Source organism: Cyprinodon tularosa, unplaced genomic scaffold (genome assembly GCF_016077235.1).
Source record: "Cyprinodon tularosa strain WSP-4 unplaced genomic scaffold, ASM1607723v1 ctg446, whole genome shotgun sequence".
Classification (NCBI taxonomy): domain Eukaryota; kingdom Metazoa; phylum Chordata; class Actinopteri; order Cyprinodontiformes; family Cyprinodontidae; genus Cyprinodon; species Cyprinodon tularosa.
The window spans coordinates 176,615-193,263 of record NW_024039170.1 but is presented as its reverse complement, the minus strand read 5'-3'; the positions used below and the strand labels follow the sequence as shown (position 1 = coordinate 193,263).

The 16,649-nt window shown below is 39.2% G+C and overlaps 1 protein-coding gene across 2 annotated transcripts in view; it reads left to right on the top strand.

Moving 5' to 3' along the window:
• Positions 1 to 16,649, top strand: part of znf704 (zinc finger protein 704) — a 76,108-nt gene that overhangs the window by 13,689 nt on the left and 45,770 nt on the right. The gene's annotated exons all lie outside the window — the stretch shown is intronic.

Below are 16,649 nucleotides of genomic sequence, written 5' to 3'. Positions count from 1 at the left end.
TTAAAACTCTTAATACACCGTCCTCTCTCAGCTAGAATAAGGGAAAAAATGGATGGAGCTAAATAATATTGGTGGCTGAAGTCATGATGCACTTTAAGGATTTTCTGATTTCCCATGAAACACGGTGCTGGCAGCATTCTTCTGGGGGAACCATTTTAAACATAAAGGAAGGGTAGGAGAGGAAAGCTAGTAAGACGGTTCCTTGAATTCTGAAAGGATCTACAGTATAGTTAGAACGAACACTTTAAGCTTTAAGCTACAATCTAAACCTTGTCCTTTTATCCCTCTGAATGTATTTCCCTCCCCACTACACAAGCACAATAGCTTTACTTCAAGGAGGTTCATTATGTGTTCCTCCTCTGAGCATGTCTGAAACTCATGACGGAAAATGAAAACCTCTTTCATAGTAGTTGGAACTTTGTAACACAATCCATCAGATTCTGCACTGCAAGACGTACCACAGACCCCTTTCCAACTGGAAACCATTAAGATGGGATGTTGCATTAGTTTCTCCTTCAATCACTGTGTTTCTGCACACCATAAAGGAACGCATACGAAGACACTCTTAGATTGTGTGTAGAGTTAGCAAGCGAAGCTGATGAGCTGGAGGGAAATAAAACATTGATAGCCATTAAGTGTCATCTCTGAGAGCACAACATTCCTTCTCTATTAAACTGGAAATATTTATACCATGTATACGACGTACTGTAAATGCCCAGCATGGTTATTGAACAGCCCCTCTGATTACTTGGTGTTGGACGACTCTGATTGATCATAACTTGCTGAAAAGACGGGAACGTGTGCAGCTTCATCACTACAATTTCACCTTCAGATTTGGTTATTTGCTTATTGATTTCTACCCTGCCTTGCTGCTCATTTAGAGGATTTTAAATGTAATCTCTTTTATGGATTGCGGTTGTGCACTGGTCTCACTATTATTCCTTCATTGCATATCTGGTTAATATTATTATTACTACTCTTCAAGTCAGAGTAAGATGGTTTATCCATTATATCACAGCTTTCACAACAAGTAAACTCGTTTTTTAACCCCTCAGAGACGAGCGACATATAAACAGTCTTAACGTTTGTCATTAAAATGAGACCCACAACGAAGCTGCATTTCAGAGGGGTTTATAAATTAGGGTTCAGTTCACAGCCTCAGCGATTTAAAAACAAAAATGTATAAATGAGGAGCAAATTCACGGGCCCATTGGAGTGGCAAACTGAAAAATAAGGGTTTAATTTGCCCAGTGATGATTTCAAATGGATATGCTGTTTCTTTTTGGTGTTTACGGTGTGATCGTCATTTTGAGAGATTCAAAAAGGTCCACTTTTTCTTCAAAATTATCACAATAAAAATTCCAGCTCTGAGAGCTTAAATCTTTCTTTCTGTTTGCTTCAGACCTCGATACTCAGAATCCAACAGCCCTTTGTGCTAAATTAAAGCCACTTCACAATTGCACCTCAGATAAAATACATTTTAGTGCAATTCCTCAAGTGTGCTTGCACATTAAGGAGCACAAAAAGTTCATTGTTGCCGTGGGATTGGAGCGGACTTGGCTCTGAGCTCTTTTCTTTAATATCCTCTTCAGCGTGCTGCACCAGTATTGCCTCAAGATTAAGATCCATGGCCCTCATCCTCCACACACCTGTGACAGATTTTCAGCTCTGCTCTGATGCTGGAGGGAAACAGAACTTCTCTCTGACCACAATGTAATGACCAGCCGTAACTAAGACAAGGGGGGGTAGGTTTGACAGAAAATAAGGAAATATACATGTAGTGTTGGGTTTATTTTCCTGTAAAATTCATCCAAAAAAGCAGCTTCTGGTGGAGTTGGACAAACTTACCGGTAGTATTACATTTTCTTTAGTTCCTGCTTAGTTGGATTCGACTCTTCTCGACTCTACAATGCCTGGGTCGTTTTGCTTTACAATGGAGTACCACTTAATGTGGATAGGATCGCGTTACCAAGGCAGCCCCAACTGGTAGGATTTGATTTGTCGGCAACAAACCACCATCTACTGTAGCCCCCTTAGTGTTCTCATATCAGCCACAATGATATGTGGTCTAATGAAGCATCTCTTCATTAAACCACAGGGTTGATTTGCATGTTGGCATTTTTTGGGGGTTCTTAAAAATGGTCCAATGTAACTCTGCGTCTTCTGATTTCGAGTTTTTTACTTGGAAATCAGGCCAAGTAGATGATATAAAGGAGCTGGTATGAAGTAGCTGTCACTATTGAAATACTTGAACAGTGCTATTGTAAAAGAGTGTCTTTGTGATTTCTTATATATTACAAACAAAATTAGCTTTCCACTTTTGTTTAAGAAGAGAACATTTTGACAGTTCCCATCCAACCCAGAATGCAAAAGGTTTTTCCTTATAGGAAGCAAAGTCACAGATGTTCTTGAATGGTTCGTCTTCTACGATTGGGAAAAACTGAAGAAAACAGCTTTACTCTAAGTAGACATTAATTCTTCAGGCTAGAAGTACAGGCTATTATTTATGGTAGTAATCCAACAGGAGAGACGTTAAGTGTCATTTTTAAAGGGTCCTTTGTAAAAACCAGGACAGCTGCAAGTTTAAATCTAGACATTAGCATGAGGTTTGGCGATATTAAATCCCGGTAATATCGCTCTTTCTTTGAAACCTAAGAACCACCTTAGATTAAAACAAGCATTAAACCTAAAATCTGTCATGTGTTGATTTTTTTATACACTTGGAAATTCTTTTAATCACAGTTTGATTCTTGGTTCCCCCAAAAGTTGTTTTAGTCTTATATTCTCCTCATTAACCTGTGATCATCTATTGGCCTGCCTCATGAGATCGACATATTATGCCACACCCACTAACCATGCAAAGATCTGCTATTTTCTACGTATGTATTGCTATTGCTTTCACTCCTGCTGTTTCCTTTTCACAGTTTTGACACCTACAGTTATTAACTGCGCCTCCTCCAAGGTGATCCCACTTATTAGAAAATCAAAGTGTAGGCATAGTAGGCCATTAACTTTGTCATTTTCTTGGATAACTAGTCTTTGTAATGGGGGATATTTTGAAAAGTCAAATCCAAGAACAACAGCATACTGCTCTGGTTACCCTTGAACTCTTTCCCAACACTTAATTTCAGGAAAATCTAAAAAAATATATATATAATGAATACTTATAAACAGACAACTGGTTGGGAGAAGATGATAGGGGACACTGTGGAAGAGGGAGCAGAAGCAGAGCTGATTAGATGTTGTAAATATACTGAATTGTCGTACCAACCGCTTAAAGCCCATAATATTTATACTTATAGCCCATAAGATTTGAGACTCATTCCCATAATCACAAGCATTCTTACATTTATTCACTGATTTTAGCAATGCTAGACAATTTCAGTGTGAGAATCCAACTCATAACTTTTGAGAGATTTGCTCCAATTGTGAGTCCTTGCAGAAAACCCAGATCTTCAGACCTGGACTCCACCTAGATGTTTTGAACTTAGCTCCGTCTCATCACTCTTAACCTGTTAACTGACACCCCAGAATAACCAAAAAGCATTTTAAAAGGCCTAAAAAAAGCATAAATATAATTTTGCTGCTGTTCTTAGACCCTTGGGAGGATCTATGCTGCCCTATAAAAGCATTGGAATTGTGGAAATATTCTCAAATCTGGTTTATACTCTGAACCAGGTCGTCTGAGTGTGAGTGTCACAGTGAACGCAAATATGCCCCCGCCCCTCCCGCAGACACTCTGGTGCACCTCTCCGAAATTGTAAGTGAACGCAGACAGGAGGCCTCTGATCGGTCAAATCTACATCCGCTCTACATTATGCATATTTCATGTTTGGTACCTTACCGGCTTGTTTTGTTTGTATGACCGCCATTGTTGGTAATTACTTATGAAGTTGGATCAGCTAGAAGTGTGAGGTGCACGAGAACGCTAGGACCCTTTTTCCACCTGGATCCCTGCTCTTTTTCGCCTTCGTGTCCCTCCATTGTCGCACAGACTTGCCCCACTTCCGCACTGCCTCGGCCACATCTAGACCGACAGCTAGTCCGTGTTTGTCCCTCTTACGTTGGAATAACATAGCGCTTCAATATTGGGCATAAATCAAAAATATCTGCGAAAAGCTCACTGCGACACACTGCTGCAGGGAGTATAATCAGCCCTTTAGTGTGGCACTATGAGTCTGGATATTTGGAGGCACCCCATTAATAGAACCTATGTTGCCTCTAATCTTACTTTAGTTTGGTAAAGATTTTCTGCAACTCAGTGTTCTTTGTGACTTTGTTTAGGGAAATATCTTACAAATTCTTAAAACCCTTTAGATCACAAGCCTACCTTGCAAACAATAATGTTGTATACCAAGATGTAATATCGCAAAGAATTATGGGTATTGGAAAACAAATTCTGGTCCTTAGAGCCACTTCCAAAGCTTCAGCAGGTTGTAATTTGTTTTGTCTGTTTGTTTTGTGCAGTTGTGTCTCTGCTAATGTCTCGTATGTTTGTTCACATTTCCAGACCGAGCTCTGAGAGCGAGTGTGTTTGTGTCCGTGCAGGAAATAGTCAATTGTAACAAGAGCTGGTGGAAGCAGACTGGTAGAAGTAAATGCCTTGCCTTTTGATGAATAACTTTCTGGACACTAATTACTGGGACAGGAAGTGAAATACAGTCTTGGTTGAGGAGAAATCAAGAACATGCTTTGCTTACTACTGCTAAACACCAAAACTACAGATCTGAGGGTTCGTATCCTCAGAGTCTGCAGCCCTCCCTCCCTTTCCAATGTGAACTTAAGTCGCTCACATTTGGCTCGGCTGCTTGGCCTCTCTATCATATTTTTCGTCTTCTTTCTAAACTTGATTGTATCAAAGTACCACTTTCTCATAGTTTTAAGCCAACACAGAGTCTGTTGGGACCTGGCGGGTGTTTGACTTTAAAGCCAGCTTTGCTGCCACAGTAAAAACAATTTGTTAGCTTCATTTTTATTGCTCATCAGTGTGCTTTCAGATCGGCCAGTTCAATGGGCCGAGCCAACCATGTGCTTCGCTCTCAGAGCGCAGTGCAGCAGCCAACTCAGACATGGAGGAACGCCAGTCAAAAAAAGAAAATAAAGGAGCCTAGAGGGACTTTCAAATTATTGTTTATCTTTTGATAAATTGGCTTGTTCAGTAATCCGCTTGTTTTTGCTTCTGCTCATGGTTTTGGTCGATCTGTGGCCAGTTCCTACCTTTTTGGAGAACTGCTATAACTCTCTGCTAGTGCTTGTGGTTTGAGTTTCGAAATAAAAGAAAGGAGGAGTGAATGGGGCTTTGTGGAAGAAGTGAGCCAATTCAGTCTCAGCAGAGACCGAGTGAGTAGCAGAATAAGTGAAGGATGGAGTGAGACATATTCTCTGCAGTTGCAAAAGCAAACATTCTTTCTGGTTTGGATGAATGGATTCAAGAAACCATGAGATTACCATCTAAGATGACAGCTCCAGTGATCTCTCTGTTTCCCACTGATGCTCTGTGCCGCTCTGCTAATTTTTAGCGTGCTCTTATCTGAGCAAACGCTGATGTTTTCCCACTCAATATGTGCTGTGTCCAATAGTTTGCTAATCTGATGGGCTTAGTTACATACATCTGCTGTAAAATTAGCAGAAATCTGCTCGTATTCATATGCTGTGAAACGAGCGTTGCTCAGCCTGTGTAATGGAGCGTTTTCTGCTTTGGAGCCACAATGGCTTCCTAAATTCCAGATGTTATGTAATTTTTCATTATGGCTTTAGCAGGCAGGGTTTTCTGAGAACCATTCGTCTTGATGTTTTGGTTTTTTATGCAAGCTAAACTGCAAACAAATTGTAACAAAGTACATAATTTTAAAAATGTTCGGGGGGGGGGGTGAATGCTTTACAGTGTTAGTTTTTAGATTTAATTAGTATCTTTCAACAAATTCCTTTTGCTTTAAGGTAGAAAGCAGAATGTGAGTTTTTAATAGCTTGTGTGTATGTGTATATATATGTACATGTGGACGTGTTTTACCTACAATGGGGTGAAAATATTTGTGCATGTGGGGACTTTCAGGTACATATGTGGACATTCAATTGGTCCCCAAATAGTAAAGTTCTGTTCTTTGACAGAACTTTACTATACTTTGGTAAGGATCTGGGTTATGCATGTCAATAAAATGTCCCCATATGTCATGAAAAAGATGTATGTACATATATATATACTTACACCCACTACAGGTGTCATGTAGTGGGTGTATTTTCTTTATCGGGGCTGCGGGAATAGAATTGCTGCTCTGAATTCGTCCAGCTTTATTAGTTTGATATGAGTGTATGATGGGTTGATTCAGGGCAAATGTTTTTTAGGCATTGCTGACGCTGAAGACCCTTTCGCACATTATTTCCGTTGCAGAAATGGCTCTGTACTTAAACTCACAGCTATGCAGGGTTACTCTACCTGTGATTTATGAACAGCTAGAGTTAGCATATATCTGAGAAGCAATGAAGAAATCCAAACAAAGTTGCAATAGAAACAAGGTTTTTCATGTTTTTTTACTCTTAGTTCCTTTTTGCAGCATAATTAGGCGCACAATAATTCTTTTGTATTCTATACCTTTATAGCTCTGTTCAGTCCTTACAGATTGGTGCTATTCAACTGCCTTGAAGCAGGTATTACTAATTTGGTATGCTCTTGTTCAAGGAATTCTTGAACTTTAAAGCTAGCTAAGATGACATTGAATCTCTTTATCTAAGATGCAGTTCGTTCTCCAATGATCTTTACCTCTCTTTTGTTGAATGAGTGTTTGATTTCTTTTGCACAGATTAATCAAAGGCAAAGCTCTCATTCTTCGATGTGGAGTTGATCCTCCAGCTCAGTCTCCAGGCTCCCCAAGTGCAAGAAGGAAAAAAAAAGGGCCATTGGAGTGGACTAGGTTTAAATCTATATGCAAATGATTCTTTAATTAATTAAAAAGCATGAATGTCTATTAGACTGAATCAGAGTTGGACTACAGATTAGCGACCAATATCACCGTGATTCTTTTCGAAAGCAGTGAACCCTTGTTTGTTTAGGTTGATTTGGTCTAATCTCTGTTCCTTAGTTTCTTTTCTTAAATCTAGTTGGGGCAGAATGGACCTGCTTAATTAAAGATGCACCAACTTTAGATGTTTCTTTGTTTGTTTGCGAAGCCCTGACCTGCAAATATCTCTATAAATGCAATTTATTAGCAAAGTATTTGTGAAAATTAAGCAATTATTTTATTTAAAGCTACAGTGTGTAATAATTACAGGGATATACAGTCAGAAATGTAATATATTATACATAACTATGTTATTTATCATCATCTACGAGCTCAGCCTCTTAACCTTAATATTTGCGTTGCCTTAGAATTCGTTATTTATAATTACATAGGAGCGGGTCTCGAAGCCATGGAGGCAGACATCTTTGCGCTACGGCAGCGCAGAGCCAACAAACTAGCGATTGCGAGATCGCCCATTGCCTCGAAAGTAACTACGGCAAGTCGAGAGAGATGAACTGAGACGGTACTGAACAATAGATGGCAGTATTATGCCTGAGAATACTATCTGTAAAATTATCTATGTAAACAAACCTCATCACTTGAGAAGGTAGGTGATGCGGACGTCGTGGAAGACATTTTGTCCCGTAACGCTCGCCGTACTGTTGGGGGGGAGAAGCGGTGGGGGGGAGATGTTCATGTTGCTGCGGTCTGCAGTCTGGACGTTAGATGTCGCTGAAAATTACACACTGTAGGTTTAAATGAATTTCTACTAACACAGTAAATGTTCCAGGTTATTGGACAGAGATACGTATTATTAATAAAACCAATGTGGTTGCTCTGAGCAGTGTTATATCCAAGGAGAAAACCTTTGATTTCCTATCAGATCTGTTAGATTGTTAAAGCATTTATTTATTTATTTTTTATGGAACTTGAGCTTTTTTCTGTATTCAACCTCTGCTAACATGAAAAAAATTGTGTTAAAGTATCTAAATATCCTTAAGTAAATGCCAAAAAAGGTTGTATTATATTTTTCAGTGTTGTCACACTGTGCATGAAAGAGCGGCTGCTCTTAAACAGCACTGCACTTCAGCAGGGTTTTGATTGTGTAAAATCTAGTCAAAGTGTGTATTCTCTGTACAGTCTCTAAAGAATTGGACTCTTCAGAATGTTAGGTGGCTAAAAAACAAAGTCAATGTTTTTTGTATTTGATTGGCTAATTGGTGATAAGAGAGGAATGTTTTTAATCTCCCAGTTTGACCCATCACCTATTCATCTACCTCCGATTAGTAAAAGAAACAAATGATGTTTGAGGGACTCTGTTTATATTTTCGATATATACCGTACTGATGACTACTAATGCCTGTCCTTAGTTATTAAATTGTGAATAAAATAAAGATAAATATATAAAATTGTCTCCATCCGATCCAAAACTATGAAAATATTCCCCACATAATTTTTTTCCTAAATGGTTCGAATTACCTTTTTCTTTTACCTATAGAAAATGCATAGGCTCTGTCCTTACATGAGATTCGGCTCTGTTGGCCTTCTCTTGCTTTTCACTAATCCATAGTGCCCTACATTAATGGACTGATGCGCCAGAGTGCTGCAGAAGAGGTACCGGTAAGCTCTAATTGATTCTGCTGATGGATGTGCATTATGGTCCTCCATGATGTGTACAAGGTGGTATTAATTGATGGAAGTGTTAAGTGTCTCACTTTGTGAACGAACAGTCATACTAACGAGGCGATGGAGCAACATCAAATATAGATTTCTGATTTATTGTAAAGTAAAATGCTTCACCAAACTAGGCAATTAAATCAGCAGGCATAGTTAATTACTGCTGCTGTACTCCTAAGTGGTGTTTCAGACCTACTTTTTAATTATGTTGTTTGTTTTTTTAAGCATTAAATTATATTTATAAGTTGTAAAAACACATTATTATTATTATCGTGTTTTATTATTATAATACACATTATTGAAACCTAAAATGACTAATTCAAGTTTATAAATGTACAGATTCTATGCATCCTCTCAAGATTATATTATTTGAATTATTGTAGTACTTATCGAAACAAATCTTTTGGTTTGAGGCAAAGAGGTGGTGGCTCAGAAGAAAATGCTGATATGCTTCTCAAACGTAACCAATTAATTACCAATCCTGGCCTTGCAGAAATGCTGCCTTGGTTATTCAAATTGTGGCATCAATTTAAAGCCTCACTTATATGAATCAACAATATCTGTATGGCTGACAGGCTTTATTTATCGAAGTTAAGATGTATTAATTGGGAGCATGTCCCTTGTGTTGTCATGATTGCATCCCATTTTTTATGTGCATGACACATGTCAGAAATTCAACCTTAACAAAACAATATTTCGAAAGATGGATTAAAACTTTAAGAAATAAATCTTTGAATGCCTTTTTAATTATTATCCTAGGGATTAAAAAAAAACAATCTCATGCAAGAATACAAGTATTTTTAAATAGAAATGTTAAGTTATGACCAAAAAAATCTAAAGGTTTACTTATATCTTGTCTAGCAGAGAGAACCTTGTGTAATGGCCTGAAAGGTCAGACTGTTCTCGATTGTCTGCAACTGTGCCTGCATGGCTCTGTGCAAAAAGACCCCTGCTCTTTTTTAGTCACACATGCCCAGCAATTTGTCGGTATTGTCATGAGTCTCATAGGAAGAGAGATGCATTTGCAAAGTCAAATGCATCTGCTTTTGGGGAAATACAAAGTCAAATCTATGAAGCACAAGTTAAACCATCCGGATTCACCTGATTTGGAAACATGCAGTGCGTATATATAGCAAGCAGATCAGACTTAAATATACAGGATCAATAAAACATTGCAATAAACTGTTACCCATGATAGGAGCTAAAGATTACAGAAAACAAATAAAGTGAAAAAGCAATCCTCTTTGAATTTTAAAGAAACAAATATAGAACAATATCTACCCTTCCTGTGAAATTGCCGCCAGTATAAAAAAAAAACTTTAAGACACCCTTATGCTACGTTCACACTGCACAAAATTGAAGCAGCAGAAGCAACCACTTTACATGTCAATGGTTGACGTGCATCAAGCAGAATCAAAAGGTCCTGCAGCGGATCTCGAGCAGCAGGAGCAGAACATTTTGACACATCTGAGCAGCTGAAGCAGCGCCTCATGAGCTTCTGAGCATCTGAGGCACATTACACACTTCAGAAGCAGCAACTTCTGGAGTTGGAAAAATTGCGCTTTTACTGCTCAACGTGCAACATCAACCAATCAGAGAAACTGATCTGGTAGTTGGACACAGGGAGATGGACACAGCGCTGCTGATGCAGAGCGCTATGATCTCTCCTAAAACCTGAATAAATTTAGTGCCTATATTAACTTAAAATGTCGAAACCTGCCAACGAAATATGTTCGCTTTTATTATCATGGTGCCTACAGCTTGTACCACATTCCTGAAAAACGCTAACATCTACTTCCAGCCCTGGCGATCAGTAGGGGAAACCCCCCCAGCTGCTGATGGGAATTCCCAGTTACAGAACACCACAGCTTTATGGGGATTTGAGTAAATACTTGAAAGACCATCGAACAAAGAGCAGCAGAAGCTTCATGCTGCGTTCACACCGGAGCGCGTTTTGAGCAGCAGGCGCAGCACGTCTGAGCAGCTGAAGCAGCGCGTCGGGCGCGTTTAAGCATCTGACGTGCGTGACGCGCCCCAAACGCGCTGCTGCTCGAGATGGAAAAATTTAACTTTTGCTGCTCGACTCGCCGCGTCAACCAATCAGAGAAGCTGATCTGGGAGCTGGCAGGGAGGGAGACACAGCGCTGATGATACAGAGCGCTATGGTCACTCCTCTGAAACAGTTTATTGACGCATAAATTAACTTAAAATGCAGAAATCTGTTGGCAGAATATTTTCGCTTTTATTATTCTGGTGCCTGCAGATCAGATTATTTAGATGAAGAACACCTACCAGCTGCCGCGGTGAACTGCGAGGAGGCGACCCGGCCAGAGGCTGCTGTTGAAGGGATTCCTACTGTCGGCGCACCGCTGGTATGTGGGGGTCTGAGCGGCTCCGACAGAAATAACATTGGGAGGCAGGATTGTAATCTGGATGAACTGACTGCACTGATGAAGTTTTCAGGTGTATTTTCTCACTTAAAAACATATTAAAACTACTTTATTCACACTGATCACAGCAAATATAGCTGCAAGGCAGAGAAAGGATAGTGAAGCTCCGCCCAATGCGCGTCAGACACACTTTTGCACAGCGCAGCTGAAGCAGCTTTGCTGCTCTGGCTGCGCGTCAGAACTAAACTGGTAAAAGCAGCAAAAATGAAGCAGCAGACACGATTTTACTGCTCTTGCGGTGTCCGATGTGAACGTAGCATCAGACGGAGCTGTATACACTTTAATGTACACTTCAGGAGCATCAAAGGTGCACTTGACACGTATCTGATCTTAATGTGTACAACCTTCTAAAATGAAGCAGCAGATGCTTTCTTGCTGTCCCAAAGTGCGTGCTGAGTGAACGCTGCACAATGCACAGTGCATGATATCCTAAGAGATAGTTTACTCAGACTGGAATTGCAGACCTGCACAGATGAAAGCGTTATGCAACAGTAATGTAGGGGTAAAATAAAAACATTTCCAACAAATATAGCATGCTGATCAAAAATAACTGAAAGATAAACATAATTGTTCTTGTTTCAGGATTGATAAAACACTTCAAGGTGATGTTTTCGGCAAAAGCAGAATTGTGTTTTACACACCTGATCCAAAACGTTATACCTACAGTGATTTATAGCAGAAATGTAAATAACATATCCCCAATACATAAAAACCAAAGATGGAGCTAAAATTCCAGTTGCTGTAACTACAACCCATAATATTAAGAAGTTAAATGTTCACATGTGAAATATTCCATAAGGTGACATCATGAAGGAAGTTATTCCTCTGTTTATATAAAGAAAATACCAAACAAATAAAGTCTTACAGAATTATGCATCAGATTGTTGCAAATACAGTAAATGTCACTGGATTAAGATCTCATACGTGAAATGTATGATAATAATCCCTAAGAGAATATTCCTACACATTTTAGTCAGAAAAAAAGAAAAAAAAATATCTTAAGATGTTTAGCAAATTAAAAGAATTAGCCATGTGCTTTATGTGATTTTAACTTCCATAATGATCCATATCAGTATAGTCTAATGTGTAAACTTCCATATGTGGTATGAAAGCACCTTCTGGCTCAACAGATGTGGGAGCTATACTTACACTGTGGGAGAATCAATAAAGCGTGATGCAATTCCTCCCTCAAAAAGGTCCATTTGTTTAAAAAGCAAGCTTAAATCCTGTAGGTTGACTTTTTTTAGCACATATTCTTGCAGCTGAAAATAAAAGCAAGCATTGTCAACCTGTTCATAATACACTTTATTAATAAAGAAGACCAGCTGCTAGCAGAGGTGGTTACAGTTCAAAAGTTTGTTCATCTAACATTTAAGATCCATCTGCTTAATGAGATCTGCATAAATTGTTTTTCAATGAGTAGAACATCCTTTTACGTCTTAATCCAATTTTGTCTTTGGTGTTTCCACTAAGATTTAAAGCTCCAAGTAGGCGGCAGACCAGAACTGTACATAAAAAAAGAAACTGAGGTAATCCATCATCTGCTAGGTTTCCCTTCACTGACTTGGGGAAAGGGGAGTTTTTTCCTATCATATGTCTTCTGAAATTTGACTTTTGTCTGGAAAGGTTATCAGATTACATTAGCTGCATTGAGTCTAATTCCATTTAGATAATTTGATTAATCTTTTCATCCCAGAAGTTTGGGTCCATATGCCAGCATTCCCTGCTTAACTTTGTTAGCTTTTGTTCAAGCTGTATTTTCTGGATTCCTGATACTTACACTTGGAGATCAGGAAAACTAAAAGATCATGACGGTATCCATCAAGAATTAGCTGGAATAAGATGTTCCCAGTTTGGTAAACTTGAGTGAAAATGCATTGGTTATATTGTATTACAGCATTTATACTAAAAATAAAAAATTTAATTTCTTTCAAATCTAATTCCATGTACTTATCACAGAATGGACAGAGCTTATAAGGTTCATCCTACTAGTACTGGTTAGGACACCTTCTCATCTTAAGCACTACAAAAAATTTATTAAAAAAAAGGAAATCCACTGGACTTTGTTTCCAAGATGTTTCGCTTTTTCAATTCAAAATGTGAAAAAGCTTCCTGGATGGGAAGCGAAACGTCTTCAAATTCTAAACAAAGTCCAGTGGATTTTTTTTTTTACTTTTTTTGGAATGGCTATGACCTAGATGACTGAGAATCTTCACCAGCACATCTTATGCACTGTTTTTACTCCTAATTTCATAGATATGAGGCAAAAAGTTCCATATTAAAACAATAACATCAGTTTCTCCTGGTCAGTGTCCTGTTCCCTCACTTCCCAAAGTACCTCTACTGGGCTGACCCATTGTGAATTGAGGCCCCTGGTAATGAGGAAATTATTGTCTTTGAGAAACTGCTGTTAGAGGATTTGAGCTTTGGGATATAGAGCATTGTCCTACAAGACGTAACTATCCAAAAACGGTGTCTCTAATGGAAACAAAATTGGCTGTAAAAGCAGTCCGGCATGCAGTGGGATTTACAGAAGCTCCAATAGCTAATGAGGGACCCAAAGTGCACCAAAAAGATACCTCCCTTAATATGACTCCAACGCCACCTAAGACCCTAGATAAAGGGAATAATGGGTGCATCTATGCTCGAAGTGCAGCATACCTTGGTTGTAATGATTTGGTTATTTAAACGTCTGTTTCTTTTCTCTCTTCTCGAACTGGTCATCTGTGGACTCTGACATTAAGAAAGTATTTATGCCCACTCTTTATACAAACATTATTCCCTGTTTTAGCCCATTCTACAGACTCCGGACTTAATAACTGTGCATAGCAGTCTGTCTGGCAACGACAACCATGCCAAGTTCAAAGTCACTCGAGTTCGATTTGTACCTTATTCTAATGACCAGCCTTAATTGCTGCAATTTCCTGTTTCTAAATTGGTCGATTCGCTGATTGTTAGCAATAAGTTGAATGGGCGCACTTGTTGGGTGAGAGCCACTTCCAAACCACAGGTGTCTGTGGTGTTTTTCATTGCCAGCGATTGTTCCAGACATCAAAATGTGTCCATGCTTTTGGCAAGGATGGGAAGCAGCAGGTGGGGAACGGGGCAATATTGCATTACTCCAAGCTATGAACAGCTGTGACAAACTTTGGGTACCTCAGCAATTTCTCTTTTTTTTAAAGATGTGAAACCTTAGGGATTGGTCAGAGAACTTTGGTGTACCTTGCCACAAGTAAACTTAGTTATTGTCTTACATTTGCGGTGCATACTCTAAACTAGAGCCCTGCTGTCTGATAAATGCAAACATTTAAAATAAATGCTTTATTTATTTCATGTCTGTTTTTATGGGGGATATTAACAATATTCTTTCCAATGTTTTTATACCATCCCGCGTTCTCTTTGTCGTTGCTTCTTTGTTCTTCAAAGGCAATTACAGCTATCTTCACCATTGAATTAGCTGGCAGTGGACACTTTTCTGCAGGCGCGCACAGAATCAATGATGTCCACACAAGGCATTGAAGCAGAGATTAGTTTCCCTTTAGATGTTTTAGTTTGGAATATTTCTTGTTATCTTGAAAGAAGGTAAATAGCAGTGGTATGTGTATCTGTAGGGTAGATTATGAATCACTGTATGTGTATTGCCGAGTACAAGGGGTTAAATTTAGTGGAATTTAAACAACAGCTGGCACTGTTGCCCCCACCCTGAACCCCCAAACAGAGCGGTTGCTCATACCATCTCATGTTTTCCCCTCGAATAGTCACGGTGTCCTCGCCTTCAAGGGGGGAGCTGGTGATAGCCACAAAGGAGCAGCAGTTTGCCCTGATTATAAACTCCATCACCTCCTGCTCTCCCCACCCTGGCTTCACTCCCGTCCCTCCCGTAAACAATCGGTGGCTTCGGTCACGTGAGCTCCAAAGCATCTGCAGAGGACGTTGTTATTGTTTTTATTCTGGTTCCACACATGCTGAACTTCCCTCCCATGTGAGCTGGACTCTTTCTCTCTCTTTCCCTCCCTCTTTCTCTGTGCCTTTGCAGGCGCTTTAGGGGTTGGGGTGGGGCTTCAATCTTGTGCCAAACACGAGGGCTGCGGAGCTGCAGAACTTGGTGTTTTTTGTGCCTGAGTGTGTATTTGTGAGTGGATTGTGGTATCTTTGGCAGCATTACCTCTCCACGAGTGAAAATGGATGTGTTTACCAGCCAGCTTCTCTCTAGCGCTTCCTCTTTGTATCTTTCTGCAAGCTCTCCTTCTTTATTTCTGTCTTGCAGCTACTTACAACCTGGACTGGGTGGGGTTGTATTTGTGGGGGGCATACAGTGCTCCCCTAAGGCGTACACAAACAGTATTTCCTTGATTTTGGGTCCGCCACATGCATATGGTGCATAGCCACTGTCCTCCATATTGCATGCATAATTCATGACCTCCCACTGACTCCTGTGTAAACATGTGTGTTTCCGTTGTCTCTTTGTGGTAAGGTTAGGTGGTTATCGTACAGATTGACTTACATTATTGCCTTTGCAACTTATCCCTTAGTTTGCACCCACAAAATTACACAAAATATGAAGGAGTTAGACTGAAATTAGATGAAAATGCTGTATAAAGTAAATATTTTTTGCTCTAAAAAAACAGAAATATATTAAAATAGAAATTAGAAGAGATATGCAAAATGTATAAAAACAAAATATTTTAGTTTAATTTTAATAAAATTTTTAGAACACTATAAATAAACATAAATTGCTATGTTTGATGAAGTTTTTGTTGTGTGACTTGACCACAGGTTGATTATTGTTGGACAGTGACTGTGCATTGTTCCGTTTAGTTTAGTTTGCTCTTATTGGTAAAAGTATTTTCACCCCAGTATGAAACCCGGAATCCAGCTTTTCAGTCATTGCTCTAAACCGACCAATGCAAGTACATAATATGTCCTTTATATATTGATATTTCTAGGGAAGTGTACTGTTTACATTTGAACCAATACGGAGCTAATGCCCGATTGCTGACAATTATTGTGGGTACTCAATGGTACATATTTTTGGTACCATGCAAAGTTAATCTAAAATGCTTATTTACCTGAAGTAGATGAAGATGATGCTACTTAGGCCTCACATTGCTGGCTGCAGCCGAGCTGTAGTCATGGATCTGAGGCTGCTGAACGCCTTGAACTTAGCTAGAAGCTTGCTCAGATCTGAAGTATTTCCACTGCTGGCCTTTTGATTTCCTTCACAAATTTTGCAGAAAGTGTAAATTCATCTTGTTTTTTAAGTTAAGCATTCCTCTCAAAAGCTTTCTTTTTAACACACCTTCTTTGTTTACCTTAGCAGCAGGTTCTGAAGTCATCTCGCTCTTGTACGAGCAATTTTACGTCCATGTCTGCCATGAAAAATCGACCACACCATCTGTCACAGTGATTTACTTAGGTACATGAGTATCTACTTGGTTGTAGCGATGGAATTTAGTCTCTAAAAATAGAAGTACTGAATTCGATACCCAACCCAAGCTACTTTGTTTATGTTGCTCCCCGGCTTGTC